We start from the raw sequence: 25,467 nt of genomic DNA, 5'->3' as shown, positions 1-25,467 counted from the left end.
TCAAACTAGTTTTAGTTTTGCTTTTGTAACACAACATTCATTAATTGCTCATGCATATAAAGTTCCTCAGATTTCAGTGTAATAGCAATCTACATAATTTTAAATGAGGGTCCCCATGCAATTTATTATAGCATTACAGTTAATCAGACGATATTCTGTCCCAAAGCAGGAAAATATTATTTATGTTTTCCAATTTAAAAAAAAAAAAAAAAATCACACTTATGCATAAGAACATGTATCTGTACAAAATACTACATAGTTTAATTCGCAGCAGAAGTAAAAAGGAAACGACCCAAGACAACTCTGCTCCATTGCTTAACTGCGATTATCCACAAGAGCTCTCAACTGATGGTAATTTTGTTTTAAAATAAATTAACTCAAATTAAACTCTCCATATATAAATAAACTATTGACAAGGCTGATTTATACACACATTATAGCCTTTCAGATTTTATGTCAGACAGAACAACTGAGGAACTTCCACGTTACTTTATGAACATCAAGTGAAATGCTCTGGAAAGAAGCAGGACACCAAAGAGGTGGAATTTGGCTTTTAGAGATGACTCTGAAGCCATCTAACAGGTGGGTCACAGCCCCCGGCAATGCTCTGACACCCTCAGCTGCACACCACGGCCCTGGCACCTGCCTGCAGAAACACCCACAGTTACCACAGCGGCACAAAAAACCACGGGGAGTTTCATCACTTTTTTCAGCTAGAGCAGAATGAGATCATTGAAGATGAAAACATGACAGTAACTACACCTGGCCTGTATGAGTTAAAAAATTATGACAAAGGTCTGCTTTGGATTCCTACAGGAGCATGGCAGTGTTTTCTCTGGTTCTTATGCTTCACACATTCCTTGCTGCAACCCATCCCTAAAACATCTCATTCTAACACTGACGATTGCAGTACCGAAGGCTTCAAGAAAAACCAAGCCCCATTGCTCAGAGCAGAGCACAAACTGGGGGAAAGCCCTGGCCAGGACCCTGAATGCCCTATGAAGGCCTCTAACTTCAGGCACAGCAGCAAAGGCCATCTCTGTGGTAAAGTCGCTGAGGTGACGGCAGTGCTCACAGAGCTACAGCCTACCCAGCTTTGGCCCCATTATTAAAACAACATCCATGGCTTTTAAGCCACCATAGAACGTTTTAAATAAAAGCCTGGAAGAGAAAGTGTGGCAAAGGAGTGAGGAAACCCGAGTGCCGCTCCCCACCAGGCAGAGAGGCATACTCCGGGCGCTCACCGGCCAAGCTCCAGCTCCTCAAACCCAGATGCTCTTTGCGTCTCAGTGACCAGTAGACCAAACAAAACCCAACCAGAAAACCCCCCAAAAATAATTTCCTCGTCTCAAACGGGGCCCAGCGCCCGCAACACCAACACCGCTCCGGCCGCGGCCTCCCCACATCGGCGTCGCGCCAGGGGCCCTTCAGCCAAACCGCCCGCCAAGGTACGCTGCGCTGGCGCCCGTCCAGCCCAGGGCTCCCCAGGCTGCCGCGGAGGCGAGGGCGGAGGCTTTTCCACACGCGGCCGCCTCCGACGGGAGAGGGGGGCGAAAAAAACGGAGGTAAAGGGGCCGCGCCGGGTGGCTGAGGGACCGGGCCCCCAGAACCACCGCCTCCCCTCAGGGCGCGCGGGCGGCGCTGCCGCCTCCCTCAGCACCTCCGGGGCGGGGCCGGCGGCGCGGGGGTGGCGGCGGCGGCGGCGGCAGCAGGTGAGCGCGCGGCCCGCAGCTGCGCCCCGTGGGCGGAGCGCGGGGCGGGGAGCGCCGGGCCGGGCCGGGCCGGGCCGGGCCGTGGCGGCGGGGACTCACTCGCTCCCTCCCTCCCTTTCTCACTCTTTCTCGCTCTCTCTCGGGACAGCGCCCGAAACTTGGCGGCGGCCCCCGACGGCTCCCTGGAAGCGGGTGAGTGCCGGTACCTGCCCCCGGCGCGGGGGCTCTCTCCGCTCGGCAGTTCCTGCCCCGCCTGGCGTGAGGTGAATGAGGAAGCGACACGGACTCTGGCTCCCTCCGGCCCGGCCGGTTTCCGTGGGGCTCCCGGCGGGGAGAGGGGCGCCCGGCTCGGCCGCCGCCGGGCTCAGCCCGCCGCCCCGGCGTGTGTCCCGGCGGGGCGGGCGTGAGGGGCGAGCAGCGCCTCCCGGTGGGGCTGCGGGGCGAGAGTCGGCGGGGCTGCCTCCGGCACTGGGGCGCCGGCTGCTGTGGGGCTTCCTCCTCAGGCGCGCCTCCATGTTGGGCTCCGCGCCCCGGGGCGGGGGGCTGCGGCGGGAGCCCCGGGGGTCGGCTGAGCCCCGGGGCCGGGCCGGCCGGGGACTTTGTCTACGGGAACCTCCCCGTTTCCGAGCTCGGGGGTGTTCGGGATGCGGCCGGCTCGTTCGGTCCGCGGGGAAGCGCGACCTTGAGCGGGGAATGTCTGTCAGCCTCCGGCCCGAGCGGCGGGCAGGCACCGCGGGAGCGTTGGCGGGAGGGAGAGGATCGTGCCCCGTGTGAGGAGGTAGCGAGACCCGTGTCGTCCTTGACAGAAACATGGAGTTTCCTCGTAGCAGAAATGCCAAGTTTGATAATACCAACTTCTTGGCTTTTTTTCCGCCCGGCCGCGTTGATACTCTGTTTCTGTCTCCCTCACGACAGTGAGTTCGAAGCAGATAAAATGCATGATCTTTTAAATGGTCAGGTTTCCAGCTGAATGGCGACAGACAATAAGAAATGAAGGAGCAGGAATGCCTGTTGCTTTTGTGTACATGCCAGGCGTGCATCTCTTAAAAAACAATTTTCAGTTCATCGCTAGAGAATTCCCCGTTTGCATTAGGGTATGAAGTATTGAAATAATTGAATTATGGCATTCTGTGGTTACATCTGTTTACTCGTGGGCTCTGACTATTGCACCACTTCACTTCTAGATTATTCAAGTAGCGCAGAGCAGAGTGTTAAGCTGGACCTAGGAGCTCTTGCAGGAGATTTATGTGCAAGGATGATATTGCCCCGTATCCTGTATCTTGACAGTTGGATGCTTCTGAGGACAGAACTGAATCTGCAGAGAAGACAGGTGTGGGATAAACGGTTCTCATGCTAGATCTTTTCCTAGTTTTAGAGACTCATTTAAAGCCTGAATTACAACATTTAACATCTCTGCAAATAGTCCGTGTCAAAATCCTGGATGCACTTTTTGTGTGTTTAGTTTCTTTTAAATCTTATTTGGGCCTTGGCCTCGTACAGTCATTAGTCTATTAACAATGTAATAAGCCAGCAAATAACCTCTTCAGCTTTCCATCTATCAAATAATGCCGTGCAGCATTGTACTGATCAAATAGGAAGCTATAACCAAATATAACCAATACAGCTTTCTAAACAAGAGACTATGAAGTGCTTCGTAAGTGCTTAAGTAATAATTCATAAACATCTTTTTTAAAAAGTGTATATATAGCATTTCCTGTTTATTTTAGTTCCTGAAAATGGCTTTATTAAAAAACTAGATATTTGTCTTTGGACTGATAGATTTCAGTCACCCCAAAACACTACTATGGGAACCTGCAAATATTGAGGAAGGAAGCAAACATAAGGCAGCAAAACATATTTAGATTTTTTTTTTTTAAAGTTTCTCACCCTCACCTTGGGTTTCACGATAAAATGCAGGTCTGTGCTTTAGTTAAATGATTAAATGCTGACATTTCCAATTTCCTTGATCCACATAGTTTTATTCAGTTATCTCTTTGTAAAATTGAATATAGCAAACTTCTAAGGAAGTATGATTACCAGAATAAAGTACATAACTTTTGAAACTTTGACAATTTAAAAATTGAAACACATAACAAGGTATTTCACTAGGCATTATTTGTATGGTTGTATGTAATGCTAAACATAAATAAAATTTAGAGGTAGCATAAAAGAATTAAGAGTTAGCAATACTTGGAAATTTTCATCCTACATCTCGTAATTCAGATTTAGGTATGCAGGAATTGCTGCCACTCGGTGGCTGATACAAAAGTATAGAAAACTCTACTCTGTTACACAGCTATGATGTATGTGTGGTTAATGAGTATGTAAGGTAATTCTGCTTGGTGAATGTGTGTGAGATAATTGATCAGGAAGATGCTCATATTGTTCTGACCAGAGAAGAGCTCATTCTCAAACTTTTTTCCATTTTGTATTTCATTAATTATAACCCATCTTTTCATTAGGTGTAACTATACAGTAGGCTCATAATTTTCTTATTGAATGGAATAATGAAAAGCATTATATAATAAATTTGGCTTTTTGTCCACACAGCATAGTTGAAAAGGTACTCTGTAAAGAAGGAATTATTTTTAAACTAGAAACTATTTCTAAACTAGAAAACTTGTGAAATTTTGTAGCTACTTTTGTTAAAGGGAAATCCTTAGAAGAATCTTTCAAAGAAAACTTGGCTATTTGATGCTATATAGATCAAGGAAATAACAATAAAGCCTGGAAAGAGGACATCTTTTATTAAAATAACTGATTTCCTGGGAAAAGCATAGAAGCTTTCAGGCCTCTGAGTCTATTTTGATGTCTAAAAGCCACAGTCATTACAATTAACGTTCATGTCAAATTGAGTACTTCAGGGCCTAATAGTTTAAATTAACCATCCATCCTTGTTTCTGCTTGAAGGACTTCACTGTTACCCTGCCTCTGTACAGAGGAGCAAACCCTCTGCCCTGTGGATGCATTGCCCATCTGTAGCTGGAGCTCAGCTCTGGCTGCTGCTCCCAAAAACAGGAGCCCCTTCGCCACCTCTCGCTCCACAGCTGGAGGTGGGACTGTGGCACGTGTAGGTGTATCAAAGTTCACTTCAGTCCAGCTAATCTACAGTGAAGCTGCAGTGGCACAAGCCTCAGTGTGGACTGTACAGTGTAAATACTTTACAGGTGTTAGCCAGCACTGAGGTATGTGCCTGTATTAGGTTCATTGACACAGGTATTTAAGTTCCCTAAAGCTAACTCAGGTGTGTCTCTTTATGCTGCAGTCCAAATGTGTTAGGTATCTATAGTCCACCATCCCCTTCATTACATTTATGAAGTATACACTTAACCTACTGTAAAAAGAATGGAGGAAAAAAGGAATAGGCTAGGGATTGAAATATTTGTTGCAGATGAGTCAGAGCTGAATGTGAAAGATGACAAGAAGGGATTTACCAGTGGAGTCTGGGGGCTGGCTGATTTCATTAGGAACCGAATTCCTCTGTTAATCATCCACTGTTGAGAAAGGTAATGTGATTTTTACTCTGGAATTATCCTTGCATTAAATGCAGCTTCTCCATCCTGGTTATCAGGATGTGTCCAAAAGTTGCCCAAAAAGCACCAAAACAGTTTGTGTTCCGGTAGCTTTTTTAACTATTCCTTGCTCCATGACAAAACTTGTCCTCTTTCTCTGAATCTCCCTTTACCTGCATAATCTGAGTGCAGAATTTGGTTCTATAGAGCTCTATGTGGAGCCAAAGGATGAGCAGGAATAGGGAAAGGGGGAAAACTACCTGTGCCCACTCAGAGCTGTTTGGGTAGCACATTAAAAGTAATCATTCAGCATCCACTTGGCTGTGCTTTGCAAAGATGCAATTAACAGAGATGAGCCTGGGAGAGCTCTTTACAGCCTTGGTAAAATAATGCTGAAATGGCTTATGTTATGTTCTCATTTAAAAGGCAGGTATTTCTACACATAAGAGTTTTTTCCTAAAGAGGCATTACCTCTGTAAGCCAGAGATACCCTGTTGGCATGTTATGATATTTGAGTAATTTTGCAAAAGTCTGCTCTGTAGGAAGTAATGTACTGCCTCTAGCTCTACAGGGCCACCCAGATTATACATACTGCCTTTATGACTGGAAGCTGCACCAGCGTGCTGCTCCTGTTACCAGAGACACCAGGAAAGGTAGAGAAATGAGAGATCTGGCACAGGAGTACCGGGGACATCACAAAGCTGTCCTTGGCAAGAGTGGTGCAAGTTTTATTTCTGGTCTGATCTAGGCCAGACTGTTATTAGAAGTAACACTGATACAGAGAATGGAAATCTGATCTGTATATCCGTGTGTTTCAGATTATTTTCTTTTTTTTTAATTAATGAAAACTTATGCAAGTGGAACATTACGTCTGCCTCTCAGTGACAGAAAGGTGCGCTGACATCCATGAAGTAAGTTATGATTTGAACCTATTAAATTAGCTGTTGCTCTTTTCTGATTGATGATAGATTTGGCAGTTTCTGACTAAAAGATGGAAGTGATGCAGCACAGATGTATATCAATAGCTGCAAATCAAAGAGGCAGGCCGTAAAATCAATTCTTTAAAAATATTTCTCAAGCTAAGAAAGTGCATAGAACTGCAGAATACATTTTACAGTATCCTCTTACTGAAATTAATATGTTTCCTGCTAATTTCTTTGCCATTGAGTGTAATGCACTATCTGGAAAAGTTTATTTAAGGATATTTAAGCATAGTTGGTATTCATATGATAATAATCATGATCCATAAAGTCTGGGAGTGACCATCACTGGTAACTTCATGAAACTAATGTACATTAAGCTTTTAAGCCTTGTATGATACTTGCCTGACTGCTAAGGGAGGAGGGTGTGTGCTTGCCATCTTCTCCCATTTGATCAGCCAACCATCAAACTTACCAAAAAAAATCCCACCAAACCCAGCACCTCTCTCTATGCCCCAGAACAGGATTATTTTGAATTCCAAGGTGCTACCCACCTTCGAGAACAAAACAGAGATGCAACATATATTCCTATTCTGCTATTCCTAATACTTTTCCTTAGAGCTGTGAGAAAACTATGGTCCTGTTTGGTTGAAATGCAACCAAGTGGTTTCACTTTTACCCATTGGTAGTGAAAGTGGAGTTGGGATAGCTCCTAGAAGACTGGTTAATAGGTCAAGGTATCATTGCACTAGGCATTGTATGTGTCTGTTGCAAAGAGACCCTACTAAAACAAGCTCTTCCCCAACAGTTTAGTAAGGGTGCCCCTCTTTTCTGAAGAGGTGCGTGTGGGCTGAAGTCCTTTCCACCTCACTGGGCTCAGAGGAGCGTCTGAGTTGTCTGAATTAGTTATCTTGTTTCTCATCTCCTGGATGGCTGAAAACTTTTAAAATGGGATGTATGTTTGTGCATGAGTGGCTTTGATTTGCATTATGTTTAGTCTTTTGCAGTCTCATAAATTATTTAAGTATTTATAGACTTGGTTCAATCCTGGCTAGATACACTAAATACAGCGTATCTTGAAACATATGCAGTAAATCTAAACTTCAGCCTCAGCTTTTTTCTCCACCCCTGAGCTATGAAGTCTTGGATGCTACTGATTTGTAGCTGAAAGCCTAGACCTGTGATGGTTTAGCCTAGTTGTGTGACAAATTTGTAATGATGAGATGACAAGGAGAGAAAACCACATGGTTTTTTTAGCGCTCAAATGTCAAGTTACTTTCTGAGTGTTTGAAAATCTCCCCCCCCCCCCCCTCCATCAACACCTATTTATTAGAGATCTAATAAAATCCTTTTTTGTATATTTGATTCTTTATCAAGTTCTCTGGTTTCTTGAAGAAGTGCAGTTTAAGCTTTGCCATGTTTTTTCTGCCTAAGGAACTCATGAAATCTGAGTGTTTATTCATCATACTAATGCTTTCTAATTTACTTCAGTGCATCAAAAGTATCAATATTGAATATGAGGAACAGCTGAAGGGAAGAAGAATTTTTGGTTGTGATACCAGATTTGTCTTTCTGATAGTAAAGCTTTTTTTTTTTAACTTATAGCCAGATTTTTTTAAGATTTAGATGCTTGAACATGTAGATGGATACTTGAAAAGATGATCAAAAATGCCTAGCAGCCAAACTCAAGGTTAAGCTTGGCTTCTGCAGTCCGCCTTTTTCTGGGAAATTCCCCAGTGAGCACAAAGGCAGTGTAGCTAAGCTATTGCTAACACATTGTTCGATGGCTGAACTATGCTTTTCTAGGAGGAGACTGTATTTGATTCTTATTTGAACAGAAGAGGAATCTTGTGTTTCTTTCTTAAAAGAGACAGTCCCTCCTTTCAAAAAGCCCTCTGTGTGAAAATTTGGTAGGAATTTAGAAGATACGGTCCAGCCAGTAGCAAGTAGGGCCCATTATATGCTCTTAACTTGTATTCTCAAGGAAAATTAAGATGAATAGACATAGTGCAATAACTTTGAAAGACTGCCATGTTTGAAATATGACACTGACTGCTCTGTACGTTTTATCTCAAGATTTTTATGGTATGTTTTGTAATGCCTCTGGGTGACTGCATTTTGCTGGCATGACTGTGTAACCAAAGTGAGTATTTTGTACCTTACTGATTTTGTTAGTGCCTGTTGAACTGGAGAAAATACTTCACTTGCTAAAGAACACAGTTGTGTGTCAGAATATTTTACTGGAAAACTCTTGTGAAAGTAAGACTTATTCTTGCTTATTTAAAAAAAATGTATTTAATGTATATTCCTGTAAGAGCACAGATGGCTGTCTTACATCAAGTAGGTGCTGCCAGGATCTTTCATTTTGATAACAATCTCTGTTCCTTTTATAGATTAAATAAAAAATTAGGATCTGAAACCCTCAGTCATACAACTGTCTCTGCATGTGAAGGAGTAGATTTGATTATAGATCCTTTCAGTATTGATAGATAATCTTTGTTTTTTGAAAGAAGCTTTTTTTTTTAATAGACGGGTTCTTGCCCTCACTGAGCGATGATGATTACATTTCTTTACATCCAGTGTGCTGCTCCGTTAATGCTGTGTTCATGCTGAGCTGTGAATTGCTCAACAAGAGTTTAGCTGTTTCCTTATGTGTCTGTTGGCCGATGACTGTGGCCTTCACTGAACTCAAATATTCTTACTAAGACTTGGGGATGCCGACTGCCAAATACCCAGAGCAGATTTGTCTGTCAGGAAATCATGCGAGCTCTCTCATATTACATTTGCTTGCGTTCCTCAATAACTGACAGGAGCTGACACTTATGATTGCTGTTTGACAAGTTTATCTAAGAAGCGGCATCCCAGGGGCAAGAGCTTCTTAATATGGACCTTCCAGGTAATTTAAGAGCTAAAATGCATCCAGTTTTGCTTTGATCTGAATACAGTGAGCCATCGGCGTTTGAACATGTCTTCTCCAATTCTCTCAGCTAAAAAGGAGACTCTAGCATCCGCAATTACCTTGTTCCTTCAAACCTAGCACAAGGCTTAGGGGAGGACAGATAAAACCAGGGATCAGTAGATAGCACTTGTGTCCTGCCTAGAAAAAATCCTGTCGGGAAACTAGAGAGCAGGAAGATACAGCTCGAAGCGGTATTGCAACTTTGGCAGGTATCTTGGCCCTGGCTCTGCCTTGTGAAAGAAGCATCTCTTGTTGTGCAAGTCCAGTGAAGTTGTTCCACCATGAGACTCCCCACCTTTACAACAGCAGAAGAGAAATTTCATGAGGGGATATTGCCAGATATTTTCTCCTGGTAGATTTTTTTTCTACAGGCCTTTTTGAAGAAACGTGTGATTTGGACCAAAGGATTTATAGGGCTGTCTGTTAATCCCCACAGGGCTTGTATTAGGTTCTTAGGCTTTTTTTCCCTTCCTCCTGTTTCCTTAGACACTTACAGTGAGGGAATCTGCAATCAATTTATACCTCTCAGCTCATCCATAATTGCAGAGTAGCTATTCTGTTGGCAAAATTTGCTTCATCACATATACACTTGAGAATATCTTAAACATGGAAGGTTCTCTGGAATCTAATTCTCCCCATTGATTTGGTCTAGTTTTAATAGAGGTTGGGTTTTTTCTCCAGGAAGTCAGGGCGTGTCTGTATCACTCAGGTTTGCTCGCTCAATGGTCTCAGCTCTGCTGACTTCCCTGGCTGAGCCATCACAGCCTCAGTGCAAGTTCACCAGAGTTGCATGTCTGCAGGACAGTCTGTTCCAGTTAAGGGTGAGTTTTGTTGCATTTGTGCAACATGCTGTTATACTGCTGTCATTGCATCTGACATGCTTGCTTTTGCATGCAAATACCTCATATTGCTATCCTAGGTAAGCACTTTTGGTGTGAGTATATTTTTATTTTATCTAAAGTTAGAACAAGCTTCATCTGAAGTGGATAATAATGCTCTGTTGCAGCCTGTACTGTTTTTTCAGCAAGCCCTTCCACACCGCTCTATTACTTAAAAGATTAAGTTATTAGATCTGCACCACCAAATTCCTGCACCACAGACACCCGATGTGTCCATTGAAGGGAATATGGGGGTTGCCAATGAGGGAAAGCTGGAATGCCAAAGCTGCCATTTAGGCAAGGAAGTTGTTGAATTACTGTTGTAAGGCAAGAGCAAGTGGGAGAGAGAGCAGCAATAGAGTATAGAGATAGACCTAGAGTGCAGCAGGAGCAGCACAGCGGCAGAGGGATGAGAACTGCCAGGCTATGCGATGCTGCTCATCCTTGTTGCACCACGTTTGTCAGAGGGGTGCTGCCAGCCCTGTTACTCTCACTTCATCCTCACGAACTCCAGCTCCTCTCCAAAACTTCTGCAACGCAACCCAAATGCCTGCTGGCTGGGGCTGGGGCAGGGAGAGGAAGTGGAGCTCTGGCTTGTTGCTGTATTCTGTTTTCTGTTTCAGTTTAATTTGCAAGCTTGCTTATTTCTAGCAGCACCGCTAAGATTTTCAAGGCAATCCCAGAGCTTTAATGTAGTCTATGCTAGTATGTGTCAGGTTGGTTTTCTGACATATTTAGGGTATTGAAATTTGGAATTAATGTTGCTTTCCTTTTCCAGTGGGTGGCAGTTGAAGCAAAGAGAAATGTTTATTTGCTTGGAAGTTTATATAGATATGTATTTAAGGAATGGGAAGAGAAGCCAAAGCAGGCCAGCCCTTTATTGTCTCTCCTTATGTTGAATTCTTTTCTTTTTTATTGCATCTCGTAGCTGGAGAAAAGGACAAATCAAAGGACCTCTTGTGACCAAAATCCGCTTTTAGTTTCAATCTCCTCTACTTTTTGTGTGTTGCTCTGTTGCTTGTTTCCTTATTCTCTTACTTGTTAATAACTGTGAGCCTAATCTTTCCATCAATAGAGCTTTGCATTGTGTAAGCCTAATTTCAAAACTTTCAAGCAGGAAGCTGCTAACTTCTTGCAGCAATGTGTTCAGCTTCTCAGATCTGTATTTTGATTTTGAATGTAACATGTAGTAGCATTCCTTTCTCCTTTTAGAAAGCAAATCTTGACAAGAAGTCTTCAATACTGATTCTTAGAAATTTAATATATATTATAATCCTAACATCTATTTCCTTGAAGGGCCAAATTTTGACTGAAAAGCACTTTCATGCACATTCTTGTATGGAGTTAGTGTATATCTTGTTCACAGCTGAGTTTCAAGCATACATTATTAAAATAGCACACTAGATTCGAAGTACTGCTTAAGTAAAGTACATATTAGTGTGTTTAGTGAATATATAATTATAAGTAAAACATAAGTGAAGTATATCTTTATGGGAATACAAATATATTTTTTAATATATAAATTACTGCATTTCTGAATGTAGTAAAGATTAGGTTAAATCTATTTTTAAAAATTGTAAGAAGTATATATATCAGTGCTGAAACCAAAAGTCAGGTTGAGAATTGTTCTCGGATCATGGAGCATAATTTGACATACTTTAAGAAGAACTAAATTTCACTTTCTTTTTTTTCTTTCCAAGCTGTTAAAATAGTGATAGGGCTTTTCCAGCACTTTCCAGTGCTTTACATTTGTGGGTAAATACTTAATGCTGCATAAAAAGCTGGAGAAATCTTTTATTTTAATAATTTTTCTTTTCCTAGGGATGAACTAGCAGTTCATCTTCTATAATATGTGCTTATAGCTAACTTACCAATTAATCCCCATCTTCTCCCTGAAGAAAATGAGGTCTTACATAGGTATTTAATGTAGCTAGGCCAAAATATATTTAGTTAAGTTGGATAACATTATTATAAATGTATTTTAGCAGTTTTGCTGTGTCCAAATTGAGTTAGCTTATCATAGCTAAGCCTTGTCTAAGCATATGTGGAGTTCCACTGTAAGTCTGTTTTTACATTGATGCAGTTAAATACAAAAGCTTATGCAAACACAATAATTCTAAACACTTATAAACTGATTTGCTACTTGTGTGGATACAAGTGCTGCTGCTGTTAGAGCAAAGTTCAACTTGATTGATAGATGAAACTTGCAAAATGATTTAGGACTCTAAATGGAAAAATATCCAGGAAGAAACCTTTCTACCCCTTCCTGCCACATGAAATAAGTGATGAGAAATTAATTACCAGAGCAGCAAGGAGTTGAGCTTCAGCTTAATAACAGAACTGATTTTACTTATCAGCAGTACTCTTTGGCTGTAATGACCTAAAATGGAAATCTTTTTTTAAGCTAAAAATACTCTGAAAGCCATGATATAGCATGTATTCAGTTTTGTCAAAGGGACATAGTCAAACAGAAAATTACTTTTTTTTTTTTTTTTTTTCCTTTTTTGTTACAAGACTTTATAGTAACATCTGTGATGACTGTAAGGTAAGTCAGTCAGTAGAAAAAAAAATAATTTCTTTTCAGTTCCTTAAATTTAACTGTCAATTACTGGACTGTCATTTGCTAGAAAAATTGCTGTACACTTCTACAGACAGTGAGGAAAAGGCTCTAAATTCTTTTAAAATGTTTTGATACACAGATACACATAGTGATGGTATGCTTGAATTCTTGAGGTTTTTTTACTTTCTTGAAGACTTCATCCCATTGACAAACAAATCTTATTTGGGGGGCTATGGAAGGATTTTAGCATTATTTCTAGTCCAGTTAAAAAATTATCTACTTGTATTATGGTTTGGGTCGTCGTCTTTTTTTTTTTTTCTTTCATAAATCTGATTTTCTCACTACTACTTCATGCTGCTTTCCAGTGAGTAAGCTGATCCTAATACTAAAAAAAATTTTTGAGTGAGTCTCGACAGAGGGATGTTTTCTTTGTTTGCTTTAAACAAGCCATGAGAGTTATACAGCTCTGTTTTGAATTAACAGCTCTCCAAGCTAGGCTGTACACTTAACGCTTCTCAGACACTGTGGTGAGGCAGTAGTATGAGTATTCAAATACTTCAAAGGAAAGACAGCCGTATCTAGTGTTTTATCTTCTTAAAAGCACAAAAAAGGATGCCAGGCTCATGTAATTGAAAACTTTTGCTATAAGCAAGGTGTCCCAGGCAGACCACGATGGAAGAATGTATCCTTGTTCTGCTGCATTTAATTTTGCTTTAGTTACTAAAAGCACCCTGCTGCCTAGTAAGTAAGAGTTAAAGGCAACTTAAAAACATGCCTGTTTGTGTCTCTGTGCTTTTGGTGTTATTCCTGTGGTCCTTTAGCTCTTATTTGGAGTTCTAGTGGATGAAGTTGCAGTAAGTAAATGAAGACGACCATACTTATGATCTTCTGATCAGGGTCTTATTTTCCAAAGTCTGCTTAATACCCCTACTGAATTGCTTAACCATTAAATCTCCCAAAGCAATTTGTTAGGAGATTTGCAAAGCTACAAAAAAAGATATACTTTGCAGTACATCAGTTTCTATACTTTGTAAGTCTTTTAAAGCCTGTGTATAAATACCATAGCGTAGGTCTATCTACCATCTGTGCTCAATGCATGAAGCAATGGAAGGAAGAGGGGGGGGAGTGATTGGAGCTGGATGTGGGACTCTGAAGAGATATGACAGCAAGAGTGCTTTTGTACTGGATAGCAGAATTGTTCTGCTTCTCCTTGACCCCTAATGTGTTGTGTAGTTTGGGTAAATTGCTTGCTTGTTACTTGCCCAGAAGAACATGGATAATGCCTCATGTTTTCTTCAGTTGTTTGCTTGTTTTTCCTATTGCAGTAGCCTGAATGCGAGTGCCTGGTTGGGGGACCTCCCTGTGGGCTGTCATCTTACATGCTTTGCTGCCAGCCCCATCTCACACAGGGCAAGTGCTGAGCCGTCCAGCTGGGTTACTTCCCTTAGCTCTCATCCAGCATCATAGGACTGACCACGCTGAGCTCAGCCACATGTGCTGCAAAGCAACACCCACTTCTAGCCTTGCACAGCCTGAGCCCTTCTCTGTTGGAAACTGGAGAAGTTTCCATGTAATTGACAGTGTACAATATTGCATCAAGGCTGGAACAAAGATGAGGTAAATGTTTCTACCAACGTCTCAGGGAAAAGCAAATCATCTTGAGACTTTGTGAGTTTTCTTGTGCATTCTTTGGGACTTTTTGATGTGAGAGATTTCTTTTCCTTGAAATTAGGTTTTACATGAAGAATTCACATCTTTTGTGCCTATGTAGGTGTGTTAATAAGATGGGGAGAAAATGAGTGGAGTAACAGAGAGCGTTTTGTCATCTCGGAAAAGAAGCTGGAAAAGCTTTTTTGGTTCATTTCATCTTTCCGCAGATTCTAGCTAGACTCTCACTCAGTATTGCTTGGAGCCATGTTCTGTTACTGACTGCTTCTTTCTGGAAGCAATTGCAGAAAACCAGAATAGCAACATCATATCATCCTCATGTTTACCTGAGATTATGGTTGGCTGAGCTTGCGAATCTTCACACTCAACTAAACAGAGTTTCTCTTCCTGAGTCTTCTGAATGCTTGAGCTGAGAAACTGCAAGAAAGGCATATTCTGGTTATCAGTGAGCAGAACCCTTTCCCGTTGGAGAAGGAACATGATAACAGGGAAGGTGGAAGCTATGGGGAGCCCCTGTTGTGTGTTTGGTGCAGCCACAAGTTGGAGTCACAAGTTGTAGATCAAGGAATGGGAGATGTAAGCCTGTCCTCTCAGCCTCTGAGTCTTTATATGCAAAGCAATGACTTCAGCTGTTGCAGCATTTTTTCTTAAACTTTTCTCAATATTCCCATGCTGTATAGAATTACCACTCTTGTAATTTGTGTTCAACTTGAGTGGATAGCTGGAGGTAGAGGGGGTTGGCTAAAGAACCTTTGCACCATGTGTCCATTAGTTGCATCTCCCCACAAACTCAAACAGTACAATTACTTTTTTCTTTGCAAATGTATAGTGCCATATGACATCAGACGCATATGACGTTCATAAATAACCTGTGGTGAAAATGTTTGTTCTTACACCTGAGCGATAATAACAGCTACAAGTAAGTAATAATGTCCCTAGCAAGCAATATATTGAGAGGGAGTAGGCTGGTTGTTTCTGTCCCTTTAATGTGGATCCTGGAATCCAGAGGCTGGTTGGCTCTGACTGTGCATTTGATAAACGTATTTCTAAGCTGGTTCCCACATCATTTAAATGTTGAAGTTGTCTAAGTTCTGAATTGGCCTTTTGGAGCACAACACTTACGCTCTGGGCAGGCTCTGAGTTTTCAGGTGCTGCTAAATACTTTAAAAAATAATGTAAGCTTTGACTTTGAAACCGTTTTTAAGATGTTTGGTTGTGTCTTCCAACTGTGCAAATCAAAACATTGCATTCTTTGTAGGTCAGTAGAAAGGGCCGAACCAGTAGCAGTGATGTGGCCGGCATGTTACTTAAGGAATCTTGCAGCAGCATAAGGGGCTTGCAGCTACATCAATGAGAGATGTCAAGGGGCCCAAGAGGGGATCGCAGATGAACTTTATCCTGCTAGTTACATCCAGTGCTAATAGTGCTACAAGTAACCCAGCAGGGAAAGCAAAATGCTGTTTTACTTAATAGCCCAACCAAAAGCCAGAAACCTCTGTACTTCACTCTGCCTAGAGCCTTTTCCTATTGCACAGACAACCAAGTTTATCTGTTGCTGTTAGACTTTGGTTTGCTTACACATACTCAAAATACTGTACAGCCCATCATATCAAGAAGGAATTAGATAATGGCTTGAGTTACTTGGGCTCACCAGACTTTGAACAATATTTGAGTAGTAACAGATTGAAAGCAGTTAAACCAGTTTTTCTGTTGCTGTAGATGTGCTCATGAAGATCTCAATATGGTCATAATTTAGCTGGCATAGTAGCACCATCATTGACATAGAAATAAGTAAACTCTCACATTCATACTTCATGCTACGTGCTTGTGTTTCAAGAATGAAATTTCCCTGACTTTAGCCAGACAGCCCATTTGATTTAAATGTTAATGAAGGCACTAATTTTTTCCTTCTGCTACAATTGTTTTAACCAGTACCATTGCACCTGTTAAGGGATGCGTCCCCTGCCTTAAAAAAATCCAACAACCACCCAAAAAAACACCTTAAAAAAACCCCTTTGTTGTTAAAGTCTGAAAATAGCAAAACATAATTTTGATATTGCTTTAAGCAAGAGATAAATTAATTTGAGACATCAAATTCTGTACTTTAAAACACATTTTCACATAACATATTCTGGTGACATCAGTCTTAATGGAGCATATTTCGCAGAATTGTTTCAAACTTATCTTTCACTTTTTCACTTTGTATTCCTGTGCTCCACTTTCTCATCCTATGCCTTTTATTTCTGTGCTTTGCTGAAAAGCCAGCTGCAGTTCGATACTTCTGTCTTTAAAATACATTTTATACAAAGAAGATCTGCAATGAGACCTTTTAAATCACGAAACTCCCAAAAACTTTGTTTTTCTGTTGCCTAGCTCGCTTTCTTCCTTGACCTTTGGTTTCTGTGATACATAGGATACATAAGTAGCAAATAGTCAAAAACTGATATTAAGAAATTTTACTGGGTTACTTTGATTCTCTCTCTTATTTTATTCCTTCCAGAGACGGATGGCAATTCACCTGTGCTCCCAGGAAACTTAACATTTCCACAGAGAGTCCGTTATTAAAGCAAGTAACCAATACCAATGGTAATAGTAGTAGGAAGCAGTATACTGCAATTTAATGAATTTCTGAGATCAGTCATTAAGTCATCTTTCTGTGTCCTTAATTTGTTACATGGAAACTGCTGGTTTTACAGGTGTCCCAATTTTGGAGAAAAAACAAATTGATGGTCTCTGAAAATGTGTACAACTTTATTTAGAAATGGATGGTAAAACTCCAGAGAAAAAAATGTGATGTGGTAGAATGTATTTTGCCCAAAATTAAGTCTCTCGGTCATGGGAGTGTTTGGTTTTTCCCCCACTTTTTTTCTTCCAAACAAAATCCATTGTGCTATTGTCAAGTCCTCTGCAGTTTGCAATCAGATGTTTCCAGCATCTGTCACAATAATGAGTTTGCTTGTCTGAATCTCTTCAAAGGAGCAACTTAAAAGATTTTTCTTTTAATTGCTGAAGTTTTGTATTAACCTTCCCAATGGGTGTTTGTTCAGTAGCTAGCAATATAGGAGGTAGTACAGTGAGCTGACATTCAGAAGTTGCTTATAGCTGGAGGTTTTTCCCTTTCAAAATGCTTTGTAAAGTCAACAGAGCTGTGGACACTCGGTGTAAAATTCAGAGCAACTGTACTGTGCTCAAACAATTCCGCAAGTGTGTACAGTTCTTTACTGCAAGTCTGTCACAGTTTGTGCTTGTTTTATTTAGCGAAATACTTTAAAAGAACTGATATGACATTAGTGTGAAGTGTAAGGGTATACAAATAAAGTCATCTATTCCTATAAAACCCCGCCTTTGGAAATGTATTAGGGTATAGAAATTTAGTTCTTTCACAGTAGCTGTTTTGTCCTTCTTAGTTAGATTTTTCCCGTGTTTGAAAGGGTCTTTGTTGCACTCTTTGGCTCTTCTTGCCATTGATATACAGGGCTGAGGTTTTCCTGTTCAGGGAAAAATTGGCTAGACTCACCATGCTTTTTCTAATAAAGCTCATAGAGCAGAGTGTCGTCTTGGAAAATATAACAGATTGGGTTTTATTCAGCCGGTATATTTTGGACCTTTACCATGTTCTCATTTATCTCTCACTCACAGAAACACTCTAAAATGGCAACCATTTAATCTTTTTTAGATTATAAAGCCTTTGTTATGGCTCCAGAGTTTGATGGCTGATGCTTTACTATATGCTTTGATCTACATTTGTTTTGGTTTAGATTTTTTTTTTCCCCAGCGCCTGTGGAAACATTTAAAGTCCTGATTATTCTCAGGGGCTCATATAACTTTTTATGGAATCAAATTGAAAAAGGTCTCTGTTAGATTAGTGCAAGCGTACACATGCTTTACTTCATTTTGCAAAGTTGTATTTATTGCTAAATCCTAACTCTTCTCTATGAACGCACAGCTTTAATAATACTGCTTTCTGCCTCCAAGCTGGCTCTTTGTGAACAAGGAAAAGATTCCTGATGATGCTTCATATGAAACATAAGGGCTCCTCTCTTGTCTGCCCTCCGACTTGTTTTCTGTCATTCATATTCTAGTTATTGTCCGAGTTCAGGATATTTAGGTGCAATAAAGTTATAGCAGTTGCAAGAAGCTTGAGCCACATGTACTATTTCAAATAATCGTTCTTGACTTCAGTGTGAGTGCTCAAGAGAATGAGGATCATTCAAGTTCAGTTTGATTGCTGCTCCATTTACAATGTGGAAAGCTTGTCTCCTGCGGCTCTGCCCAGTTTATCTGGAAAAGCAGGAAAAGTTTTCAAGCTACAAGGCTCATTTAGATGGATTCTTCTCAGTTTCACTCAGTTGTCAGCTACTATTTCCTGGCAGGTGCAAGAGCTGTGTCTACTCCCTGAAGGACTCGGTCACTGTGACTTAGATTTGCCATAGCCTGGGTCTTAAAAGTTGTAGGCTATCTAAAAGAAAACTCATATGTTTGGGAAGATACTGCCGAAGAAAAATCACAAAAAGAAGTGAACAGTAAGTCTGCAAAATATTTCTTTTGTTCTTTATTATTTGAGTTAAATAGAGTTAATAGAGTTTAACTCAGTAGAGTTAAATTTTTGTGGTTAGGCTGTACTAGAAACAGGTAGGAAGCGTAGATTGTTGCACTGAGCTTCCTGAGAAAGACAAACCTGGTAACTTGTTAGGTTAGCACATTACTCATCTACTACCTTGTGTATTCAAAGAAAAATCCCAGATACTCTTCTGATGATGTGACTCTTTCTGTCTTGCCTAAGTGTAGTTTGATGCGGCCTGTATCCAAGAGCTTTAGAAGACACAATGAAATCCTTGCCAAGTATGAAAGACAGGTATGACAGCTGAGTATTCTTGGCAGACAACTTCATTTATTATGCAGCTATTTGAAGTGGCAAGCTTCCAGATTTCCACTTATAAAGGAAGATAATTGCCTAACAAGGTCACTGGGAACAAGGAATACAGTGGGATAGAAATTATGTCCTTCTGTTCTTTGATAGAACAGGTCCTTTTATTTCATGACATGCTGGCAGGACCCACTGGGCCAAAATCATGCCAGTTCCAGACACTGTGTGTATATCATGTCTCCCATTGCCCACCAGAAAAATGAGTTTATGAAATGTTGGAAAATGCCCAAATGAAGATTAATATGCAAACTACAACTGGGCCAGTCTGTAGTTATGTGATAGCTTCCTTAAATGTGTAAAAGCTGGAGGAAGTTGGGGTTTTTTGTTGTTCTTGTCCTTTAATTCTGTGGGAATTGTATCTTATTTTTGATTTTTTTTGTTTGTTTGCTTAAACTGCTCTTGTCCTTTGTGTTTGTGATTAGAGTAACTCAAGCTTTTTCAGAAAGTTTTCACAGTGTCACTGAGAGATGGAATTATCCTCCTTTTAAAGGAGGGAAATTGTTACAGTAAAAGTAGAAGATTCTCATCTATTTAAGATGCTAATCTCATACTTTGTTTTTAACTATACCTGTGTCTCCAAAGTACGTTCCAGGTGATTTCTAGCCATGTCCTAATAAAGAGCTGAAATTTTTTGGATGAAACTTTAAAAACTCCTCTGTCCCTTTGAGGCAGAAAATCTGCCAAGTCTGTGGAACTTCAATGTGGTGATTAAAATTAGACATAGTTGTAAGTAACTGAAAACACGTCTACTAATCAGAGATGTTAAGCAACTTCAATGGAGTTTGCTAGTAGTCATGCCTGTAATGCATGTCAGAGGCTATTATTGCTATTTTAAATGAATCATTTGGGTAACAGAGGTCATAATTTGTAATTGTGTACATAAGACACAGAACACGGGAACTACCTATTAACTACCTCTGCATTATAATATCTTTTTACTGTCTCATCATTCAAAAATGTAGTTTTGAAGGAAGAGGAGCAATCTGAAAGAAGTATGTACCTATATAGGTTAAACTGCATGTATTCAGATGGATATTTATCTTTTTGATGCCACACTGAAATATTTATATGATATTCAAATAATGCATGTGGAATAGACATAATCAAGTGTCAGTCGGCTTCCAGAAAAGTTGCTCAGTGTTTTCTCAGAAGGCACCATCCTTCAGCTTCTTGGCAAAAGAGGAACTACTGTTTGGAAATGAGCCAATGATACATTTAGTGAAATTCCGTAGCTCAAATAATGATCAGCACCCAGTGGAAGATTAAAAAATACTCTAAATATCTGGTTTGCTGCTTCTAATTTTTTTGTTCCTTCTGAAACAAAAAGCCCCCAGCTGCCCTCACAAAAAGATGAAGGAGAAGAAAGAAGAAGAAGAAGAGGAAAAAAAAAAAAAGCCTTGACTAACGTCTTGAAATGGAGCATTTATGGAAGAAAAAGATCAGCTGAAAGACCTGCTGCTGAAGTTAGCTTGTCCATGCAGAATTCTTGCATAAGCAACAGACAATAAATGTAATGAGAATGACTGTAGCTCTGTTCATGATGTTCCTGACATCCTCCACAAAATCCTCAATGTTACTGAGTTTTATTCTAACCATTTTTCCCCCCAGAAATGTGTTTTCATTGGCATAGCATCGTAAGACATCAAAATGCTGGGTTCTGAAAAATCTAAACTTGCCCTTGCCTCAGCAAATAGTACTCACGTGGAGGAGTGTGCCGTGAATCTTTGAATTTAAGCTTTTCTTTTAAAAATCTAGTCCTATGGGTTGCATATAAAATGTGTTCAGCATAAAGACAGGGTCAACTAAGTTACTTAAATCAGCTTCAAGCTCCAGAAGTGTTGTCTTTGTAGAAGTCTTTGGGCCACAGCAAAAGTGATCTGCTGGTTTGATGATTTTTTTTTTTTTTCTATTTATCTTTTTAAATCTTAGTTTATTTTCCCCTACTTAGAAATGCTGCTAGAAGCCACAGGTTTGGGTTTTGGAGCTTGGGAAAGAACCCAGACAGCAAGGCTGGACAGGGAAGAGTCCCATGAATAGCCTTTTGCAGCCAGGAAGATGAGTGTTGAAGGGTAAAGATAAACTTCTCCACTCATTCCTTTGAACGAAGATGAAGAAGAAAACAAAAACAAAGCACCTCCTCTGTTTCTGCAGCTGCTGGGATTGGGATTTATGTAGGGCTCGAAGGCTGTAAGACATTGTCCTTGGTGAAGCTGGTAGCTGCCTCGAGCAGCAGACTGCTGGGGTATTAATACAGACATGGTTTGGTGCCTACTATGCATGTGTCAGAGCACGGTAAAGTTAGCCTGACTGGTACCAGAAAGGTCATACTGGTGGCATAACAGCCAGCTCTCAGGGGCTCTCCCTGTTCTGCAGCCCAGGACCAATCCTTCCTTCACCTCTCTTAGTGCAGCAGGAATGGCCCATCACTCCAGGCCCTAAGCTTACAGGTGATACAATTTAGTTTGCTAGACCTGCTGAGGAGCTGGGATTCTAGTCAGGGCTGTTGTATCCATCATATCCATTCCTGGCATGTGTTTTGGCATATGCCTCCTCCTAAGACGACATGTACTTACTTAGGAGCTCAGCTGAAGTGGCTAGTCATGGTCCCTGGAATGCATCCTGACAGGGATGCTGCCACCTCAAAGGAGCATGAGGAATTAATTTGGCGATATCTTACAGTCCAGACACTTACACATGAGCTGTTTATTCCCTGAGATTGTGGGTAGCTTGATTCCCAAGCTGTAGCACAACTTCTCCCCACTGACTACTTAATTCCTAGGTCTCGAGACTAGGAATTATCAGGTAAAAATTTTCAGTACCATATCAGTCCACTCATGGTGTTGTTGCTCCGTGTTCTTTACTATGTTTTTTTAATAAACTGTGTGTTCCCATGTATTCCTATAGGTTGCTTGAGCAGGAATATTTTTGTCTATAAGCTATGCCAAAAAGAGTGGTTAAACCTCTCCAGAAGTGATAGGAGCTAACTGAGGCGTGATGAGAGGAAAATAATTCTTCTACATATACTTAATTAGGGCTTGTCACTTGAAAAAGATAAACAGACTAAAATCTCTGATAATCCAGAACTCTGTCTCTACAATCTGTTGCTTTGCTGGAGGTGGAAAAATCTTACATGTGCTGTCTGTATCCCAAAATCCAGGCCATCAAGGTCTGTCCCCTGGATGATTAAGACGTAGGTGAAAGCTAGCAAGAAAAGTAATAATTTTAAAGCTTCTCTCCATTTCTCTCTCCCACCTGTTGCTCCCCCCCCCCCCCAGCTAGATAGAGTTGTCATGCAGTTTTCTAAACTGTCTTAACACTTTTGGCTTTCGAACATGTTTGAGTCATTTGTTATGCATCTACATCTCTCCTCTTTGCTCTGTGGGTGGGCTGTTACTGACTTCTCTCTGCACACCGTGTGGTCCAAACCATTTATTTCACCTACTAGATACCAATAAGGAAACAATCTTGAGTTTTTAAGGAGCTCTGGTTATCTCTATTAGGTGATCCTAAGTCCTATTTTGCATTGCATGTACTGTTGGCCCTCAATGTAGTGTTTGAGCATCTCTCTCTCCTGTTAGATGCTTAAACGTTATTTATGGAGTGTTTGTAAACTTACAGGCAGAGTGTCTGGGAATGTTTGGTGCGTTCCCATAGAGCTGAACTGTGTTTTGACAGCTGGGTAATGCCACAAAGCCTCCAGTGGCTGCTGCTCTCTAGCTGTGATTCCTCCACCAGTTAGATGACTTTTGATAGTTGTTCTGCAGACATGGCTGCAATTGACAATCTGGATTTTAAAATATAGGCTCTTCCATGTAACTGTTGTTTGTGGGATTGGTTCAGCCCAAGTAATTTTGCTTTCATCTCTAAATATGAGCCATAAATTCAGCTCTTTGTTCCAAGTTGAGCTGAGAGTTGGTGTTAACAAATTCTACTTTTAATATTACAGTTTGTGTCGCCAGTCTTCATAATTAAAGCACTTTGGCAAGTGTATATATATCTTGTTTTATTAGAGCAAACTAAGGAACAGAGAAGTTAAAGGGTTTCTCAAAGTCATGGTGCATTCAAGGTCAAACTCAAAGGAAAACAGTACAGTTCAATGTGGGACCTTGTCTACTTTTATGGATACTAATCCCCCTCCCTGGAGTAGCAGAAGTCACTAATTGCTGCTATGTAATCTAATCTTTCCCTGTTCTTGTTTATTTCTGGATGTGAAAATGAGGTTTCAGGCATTGTTTGTAGTGAGTCCAACGAATGCTGAAACCTGAAAGAATGCTACTCTTACTTGTTTCCTATTTGAGCGATGCCTGCTGAAACTAAGGCGAGCTAGGCATTTGTACCAGGACGAAACACGAAGAACCTTAGCTGTTAGTGCTCCTTAAGGTAAAGGATTTGGATGAGGTGTTGTGAAACTTCTATCAAAATAATTCCTCTCTTGTGTGTAAGGAAATGGACAAAAGAATGAGCATGTTTTAAGCCTGGTCTTGCTGTTTGTCTGTTCTGAATAAAGACTGTCTTCAGATGCCTTCTAGCCACGTAGTTGAGTACATAACATAAGAAACTCTTGCTGAAATGTACATCGCTAATGCTGGTTAATACACCAGGAAGAGAATATAATAAAATAAATTTATCTTTATATTTTAAGTTCTCTTTTTCCACTTCCCTGGGTATTTCCATACTCCATCAGTCCTTATATTTAGCTGGTTTTACTTAGTATTACTTATTGTGAAGGTACTGGCAGGGGAAGCTTGGGGTTTTGCAGGGTAGCAGTTTTGTAGGATAAACAGATTTTACTTAACACTGTGTAGAGTATAAGCTGAGCATTTGTCAATTAAGGCGCTATTAACATCTACATCAAGCCTGGCCTATAGTCTTGGCATCCAAAACTAACAAGCAGTTATGTTCATCTGCCCTTCAGCTCTTCAACAGACTGTCCTTTTGGTTGGTTCCAACATCCAGCCACCCACCAAGCCCATATACAGCTCCTTACCATTGCTCTAGGCTTCACAGGACATTGTTCATGATCTTTCTTAGGAAACATTTGGAGCCAGAGTAGTTCCCAACCAGATTATTACAAAGTGCTTTTCATGGATTCGCATTTAAAATCTATGAAAGAAATTGAAGCGGACCTAGTATGTGCATTTGGTTTGATACCATATTAAAAATAATATTACGGTAATTTGTGCTATACTTTGCTGGCTGCTATAGAATTTTAAATAAACCTTAGAGTATGGAATTGACATACTGAGCTCTAAATAGCTTAAATAGCTCTTGACTCGGTAGGAAGATTTTTTACTTTTGCCATAATCATAAAATCACTTTTGGTTTTCAGGCCATTTGGAACAAACTTGTTGCAGGGCCTGTGAAAGGAACAGCTGTTGAAAAAAACATGTCTATTATTCTCGCTTATAATTTTATAAATACGTATCTCAAAGGTGAGTAGCCAGTCTACAAACTGCTTGAAGTGCCCCTTAGAAATTAAGTTTGCTAATTTTGTTTCAGATCTGACAAAGGGCTTTGAAAGAGGACTTTGGAACTTTTAGTAAGTATTTGTAATGGCAGATTACCTATCCCTGCAATTCTGAGCAATATACTTACTCAGCACTCTTGGTCCTTGGTTTATGAGTAAGTGAGGAAGTTGGGAGTTTCCGCAAGAATGACTCTCATCAAGGAGGAATCCTAATACTCTTCTCCCCTGTCTGATCATGGAAGCAAAGTAATTGACCTGCGTGCGTAATGCATCTTCCCAAAATTACAGAAAGACTGTTGTTTCCCCTTCCTGTAGGAGACAGGATGAAAAATTCTGATTTTAAGTTCAGTAACACATTGCCTCAAAAGCAGATAGAATTGCTGCTAGGAACCTGTAACTGGCCATCCTGACACCTTGCTTGAAGTATAATATTGACTGTTCCTGTTGATTGTTTTTGAAAGAAATAATAAAACTCTGACTTTTAAGACTTCAGAGTATGATCCTTAGATATGATGACATCTTGCTACTATTAGACAAGTCTTTCTCTATCCATTTGGTCAGCTTCATTTCTAGTAGGTAGATGGTGATAGTAAATGGGAATGGATGCATGGAGGTCAGCAGTAAATGGTCACAAGCCTGAACCTCGTTCTTTTGACTCTCTCATGCCAAGATCATAAATGTAACACTGTGTTCCACTGAGCTCTGAGTCTGCACAAGTATCTGAAATAACCATTTCTTTGTGTAGCTGTTGTAACTTCACTAGATGATGCTAGAAGAATTTTAACTGTATCTTTTAACCTTGCTACTGCAAATTGCTTAGAGAATCTCACTATTTTCTGTTTGGAGAGCGGAAATGAATGTTTC

General features: G+C 40.6%; 1 protein-coding gene across 7 annotated transcripts in view; it reads left to right on the top strand.

Moving 5' to 3' along the window:
• Nucleotides 1–1,775: 1,775 nt before the first annotated feature.
• Nucleotides 1,776–25,467, top strand: part of PRKCD (protein kinase C delta) — a 68,193-nt gene continuing 44,501 nt past the window's right edge. For 5 of the 7 annotated variants that reach the window (XM_076346145.1, XM_076346147.1, XM_076346141.1 and 2 more), the window contains exon 1: nt 1,776–1,904. The gene's annotated coding sequence lies outside the window, so the exon portion shown is untranslated. The other 2 variants (XM_076346142.1, XM_076346146.1) reach the window with 2 other exon arrangements.

This window comes from Aptenodytes patagonicus, chromosome 8 (genome assembly GCF_965638725.1).
Source record: "Aptenodytes patagonicus chromosome 8, bAptPat1.pri.cur, whole genome shotgun sequence".
NCBI lineage: Eukaryota > Metazoa > Chordata > Aves > Sphenisciformes > Spheniscidae > Aptenodytes > Aptenodytes patagonicus.
This window is presented reverse-complemented; position numbering and strand designations above follow the sequence as displayed.